This window comes from Salvelinus sp. IW2-2015, linkage group LG16 (genome assembly GCF_002910315.2).
Source record: "Salvelinus sp. IW2-2015 linkage group LG16, ASM291031v2, whole genome shotgun sequence".
In the NCBI taxonomy this organism is placed as follows: domain Eukaryota; kingdom Metazoa; phylum Chordata; class Actinopteri; order Salmoniformes; family Salmonidae; genus Salvelinus; species Salvelinus sp. IW2-2015.
In genome coordinates, this window is record NC_036856.1 from 42,031,009 (window position 1) to 42,037,208 (window position 6,200).

Below are 6,200 nucleotides of genomic sequence, written 5' to 3' on the forward strand. Positions count from 1 at the left end.
TGTTATATATATATTAATATATACATAACTACATATACAAATACATACACACATACACACAAATAATAATTATAAAAAAATTTAAAATGTTAGAACTTGCAAAGCAGCACTATCAAAGGTTCTTTAATTTTGCTATTTCCAGCCTTAGCTTGAATGACGAGCCAATGATTTAGTTTAGATTTTAACAGCACCTTACACAACACGCATCTGCTCACCTCCCCGATTCCCCCCATTCACTCTGTCCAATTTGAGATTAGTGCGAGTAAGTGGAGGACCAGAGTCTTATCAAACTTGGGCTGTCCTCTTTGGAGGTCATAAGTTGAGCTTTTTCCAAGAGGGAGAAAGTCAACAATCTGGTCAATCCACATTTTAAATGTAGGAGAGGTTACTAGAGGCCCACAATAGGAAGGATACATTTTCTTTACAAAGATGTCAATGGTCATGAGCAAATTTTTCTCTGTCAGATCAAGAACAAAGTCCTTGTGGGCTATAGAGATAGAGGACACGGGGTCATATCAAACTGCTAACATCTAGTATTTCTGTGCAGCAGTATGTTAGATTGCCAAAATCTGGCAATCTCTCTACAGCTCCAAAATACATTCGCTATAGGTTCCACTTTCAGAGGTACATCTTCAGTTAGGAGAAATGTCTGTTTTCATTTTATGGAGTCTCAAGGGGTGTAAAAAATTTGTACAAAAATTTGTAATTGCGATTCTTTCCATTTTTACCATTAGTAGAGGAGCAGTATACCCTGTCGCAAAAACCTCCCCCATAAACTCATCACTGATAGTCAGACCAAGGTCCTTTTCCCAGATTATTTTTCAAAGGAGTAAAGAGGAGCCTCCTTTCTTCAGGAAAGGAGGTCTATAGATATAGGATATTTTGCCTTTAATGGATTGTGCTGTGACAAGAAGGGTTTCAACTTCGTTCAACTGAGTTTTCAAACCTCCTCTTGGAAGTAAATTGAGGAGATGACATGTCTAATTTGAAGATATTTTAAAAAAAATGGGGATCTTGGCACATTTGAATTCACTGCAGAGCTCTTGAAAGGATTTCAGTTGTAGGTGGTCCTTCTGATGAAAATAGGTCTGAAAAGGTCCTGATTCCTAGAGATGCCAAAGATTTAAAGTTGGCATCCCTCAGGGCTTTTTGGGCAAGTCTGGGGTTGCCTACTATAGGCTAGTGAGACATATTTGGGAGGATGCCCAAAGGTATTTCTTTAACAGTCCCTCCACGCTAGTAGGGTGCTGGTAAATCCACAAATTTTTGGCTATGTTGCCCACTTCACTAAATGTTATTTAATGAAATATAGTTGAGCTTAGTGGCCAATGAACCACAGGATTGGGCTTCTATCTGGGATCCACGTTTGACTCTTGTCTGTTTGTTGATCCATGTTAGCATGTTTGCGGGATTTGGGCAAGACCATAGTACAATTGAAGGGAGGGAAGGGGCAAGACCGCCCTTAGATTTTCAGGTTTCGATAGATTGCTAGAGGCTTGATCCTAGGGGTTTTTTTTATTGCCCCATATAAATTTGGTGATGCTTTGGTTTAATTGTTTTGAAAAAAGGGAAAGCTGGAGATAGCATGGGGAGCAATCTGAAATAAATAGTTCAGGTCTTATGGAGGATGTATCATTTACGGATACATTAATCTTCCTACTAGCTAATTGGGAGGGGAGATCCAGGGTTTGGAGGTTGTTTTTGATTCGATCCAGAGTGGGAAGATAATTTTCCTTGAAAAGCCTATTCAGATCTTGGTGTTATGAATATTTCCAAGGTTATTTGAAACCCCTGTGTCTTCCATTGGAATTGGCGCATAGTGTCTTCATAAATGGTGAGTGTAATATTGAGGAGGGCAGACAGTGGGGATTTGTTAAATTGATCTTTATAAACCTGAAAACGTGCCATACTGAGCAATTGTGGTCTAAAAATGGTAGGGAAGGGATCTCAGGGTTGATATGTAGAGCAAAGAATCATTCCGGTAAAAGTGGAAATTTGTGCCTGCAAAAGGCCGCCTGCAGGAACACCTGTAATACTGGATTGCCTCCTATCAACTCTGCCAGAGGCTCCGCCCCAAACAAGTAGAGCAGGGGGGATAGCGAGCACCCTTGTCTCTGTGCCCCGTCCCAAAGGGAATCTGTCAGGAGTTCAGTCGTTAGGTAGTCACCATGGCATTTTGGATGAGATATAGTTGATTTGATCCATTTAATAAAGTTTGAGGCCCATAATTGAACTTTTCTAAGATAAAGAACAGAAAGCCTCCACTCCATCCCTGTCGAACGCCTTCTCAGCATCCAGTGAAGCCAGCAGGACAGGCGTTCTTCTGTGCGTTTACTTGATCAATAATATCAAAAAGACAGCGAATGTTATCAGAGATTATCTGTCTCTAATAAATCCAGTTTTGGTCCGCTTTTATTTATTTTGGGAAGAGAGTCGTTTAGTCTTTTGGCCAGCAATTTGGTAATTATTTTGTTAGTCGGAAAATCCAACAAAAGCTTATGGGCCGGAAAGGAGGACAGTGATAGGGGCGTCCTTGTCTTTTATTGAGCAACCCACTGTAATGCGAGCTGTGCGCATTGAGTCTGGGAGAACTCCGGTTTTTTGCAAAAATCCTCCAGCATTTGGCAGGAAAATAGTGCTTAAGCTGGGGCCAAAAAAAGCTTTGTAGAAATCTCTGGGGAATCCATCTGGGCCTGGGGACTTGATTAGGTGGCATGGAGGTAATTGCCTCCAGGATCTCCTCAGGGAGTGAATGGGAGTGAGATCTTTCTTGGTCATCTCTGATAGTTTAGGTAGCGAGATTCCCTCTAGGAAGGAGTGGAGTTCAGTTTCCGTGTGTTTTCTCTCAGAGGTATATAAGTTGCAGGTAAAAATTCATGGAAAAGTTTAAATTGATCTTTTTTTGGGTCATATGTGACCTTCGTCCTCTGGCTGTTCGGATAGCCAAATGTACCCCACGCTCTTTTTTTAATTGATAAGCAAGCAATCTACTAGGCCATTGCTATTACTCATGGATTTCTGTTTAGTAAAAAAACCTTTTTTTTAATCTCCCGAGTATAGTCCAAACACGCTCTTAAGTTGACTCCAGGAGGTGCTGTCTGTGGATTGTTATGTACTTATTTCACAGCGTCCAGGCTCCCCTCTCCAATTCTAGCCTGTGTGCCCACCAAGGAAGCATATGCAATTTAGATGACCTTCTTAGTTGTGGCTTTAGCAGCGTCCCCACATTGTGGCCGGAGAAACAGGAGAATCTTTGTTGTTCTTGTGTGTAGTTGTCTATCCATGTAGTTACAATGTATGGGAAATGCTTCGTTTGATAGCGATTAGTTTGAATTTCCAGCTCTTGACCTCGGGTGTTTTGGCAGGAGGGTCAAAGCGAGGTGGACAAAGGCGTGATCCGAAAGGCGCTATGGGTCCGATTCTACACGTGGCTGGAATTAAAACCTCGATAAATGGTAATCTATACGGGAGTAAATGTTATGGACATTAGAGTAGATGTAAGTCCATAGATGAGCTATTAGTCTCTCTCCAGATATCTATCAGTCCATCCTTTAGTTAAGAGAGTTCGAAACATCTTTGCAGGATCTAGGGATTTGTGGTGGGGACTTGAGATTGATTTGTCTAGGGGGGCAGGGTACAATTAAAATCTTCCGGCCAACCACTCCAAGAAACACAATGCTCATTTGAACAGGGTTATCATTTTTCGACATAAAAGCAGGAAGTATCTGTGTTTAGGGGCGTATATGTTTAAGAGAGTAATTGGTTGCCATACAGTGACCCAGTTATCAAAATAAAATCTCCCCTCCGGATCAGATATGTTTTTGTCAATTATGAATGGAACGATTCTTATGGGATAAGTTATGGCTGTGAACTCTACTGTTGGATTGAAGATGAGAAATCACAACCTGTCCCACCCAAGCTCTGCGGAGTCTTGCCATGTTCAGGCATCACAGGAGTGTGTCTCTTGTGTTCTTGCAAATAGCGCGATGTCTGCTTTTTCCTTTTTTAGAGCACATAGTATCTTTTTTTCCGTTTTATTGCATGACCCTAGACCAGGCAGTTCCAGCAATAGATTTAAGGGACTAGTCATCGTCTCGAACCATAATCGAACTTTATGCAAGTCATCTCTGGGTAAAAGGTGGATAGTAGTTAACAGCTGCGTTCACATAAAAGGAAAATAAATGGTTTTACATAAAACAGAAAAAAACATCTCTGAACACCCCAGCCGAGGTTCCCAAAACAACTCGACATATTCCCGTTGGATCTATTACCTCCCCGCTCAGTTCACAATTCTGTGTTCCAACAACAACAACAAAAAAACGGGAACAGTTAGCAACGCACAACGTCTCCCCCTCCCCACCAAAGAAAATGCCTCATCCTTCTCCGCCCCGCATTGGGTAATGACAACGTTAGCCCCCGTCCAGACCACATTTAAAAATTGGGAGAAAAATAAAAATCAATAGCCCAGCCTACATATAGTAGGCCTAGGTTATAATATGGAGCCTATCCCTCTTCAGCTAAAAGGGAACATTAAATATAAGATTTAGACGGCATATAATGACATTTTAGCAGGCGGGTGGGTCTTTGGATTATCGGCCTATATGTTGTCTTACCTCCTTATAGTAATAATAGTATCGCATTTTTTTGGTCCATTTCTCATTGACCGGGTTGTTTTTCAAAAAACGTTTTGCCTCTTCGAGTTTTGAAGTGTCGCAGGGCTCCCTTGGTGAAGAATCCTTGAGCTCGTTTGGGTATTTGAATCCCCTAAGATGCCTCGGGTCAATTGGAGCATTTCTTCACCTCGTCAACTTCGGCGGCTTTCGGGCGTATTCCAGCTGACAGGTCCTGGAGTAAGCGTGAGTTTGGCGTTTCCACTGTAATGGTGGTTTGGTTTTTCCCGCCTGTAGGACTCTTCCTTTGTCGGTGAAATCTCAAGAAACGTATTTGTGATTTGGCGCGGTGTTTGTCTGTGCTGGTGGGGCCGTCAGTGGCTCGGTGAGTCTCTCTCGGTTCTATGCGGTCTGTCGGTGACAGGTGGAGGCCACTGGGAGAGTTTGTCTTTGCAGGTGAGCGGATCAGTGGCATGTTTCCCTTTCTTTCTTTTTCGCCAGATTTAATAGAACCAATAGACACACCTCCTGTGCATGCTGAAACATTGCCAAAACTCCGCAGAGCTGGGTTGGGAAGGTGTATTTTCTGCATCTTTCCATCCAACCAGTAGAGGCACAGCCATACTATCCATAAGAAATGTTCCAGTTCATAATTGACAAAAAACATATTCTTGCATCCGGGGGAGATTTATTTTGATAACTGGGTCACTTGTATGGGAACCAATTACTCTCTTAAAACATATACGCCCCTAACACAGATAACTCCTTGCTTTTATGTCGAAAATGATCCCTGTTCAATGAGCATTGTGTTTCCTTGGCAGGTTGGCCGGAGATTTTAATTGTACCCTGAACCCAACCCTAGACAAATCATCTCAAGTCCCCACCACAAATCCTAGATCTGCAAAGATGTTGAACTCTCTTACTAAAGAGATGGGACTGATAGATTAATCTGGAGAGAGACTAATAGCTCATCTATGGACATACATACTACTTTAATGTCCATAACATTTTACTCCCGTATAGATTAATTTTTATCCCAAAGATTTCATAAAGATTCACCACGGTGTAGAATCGGACCATAGCGCTTTCGGATCACGCCTTTGCCACCTCCGCTTTTGACCTCTGCAAAAAACATCCCGAGGTCAAAGAGCTGGAAATTCAACACCTCCATGCTATCAAACGGAAGGCATTCCATACATTGGTAACTACATGGATAGGACAACTACACACAGACAAACAAAGATTCTCCGTTTCTCGGCCACAATGGTGGACGCTGCTAAGCCACACTAAGAGGTCATCTAATTGCATATGCTTCCTCTAAGAAAAAAGCAATTGGAAGCACACAGGCTAGATCTTGGAGGAGGGAGCTGGAACGCTGTGAAAAAGTACATAAACAATCCAACAGACAGCACCTCTGGAGTCAACTTAAAGGCAGCAAAGCCAAACTGAATTTGGACTATACTCGGTGAATTAAAAAAAAGTTTTCTTTACTAAACAAGAAATACCATGAGTATAGCAATAGGCCTAGATAGATTGCTTGCTTATCAATTAAAAAAAGAGCAGTCAGAGCGTACAATTATGGCTATCTGA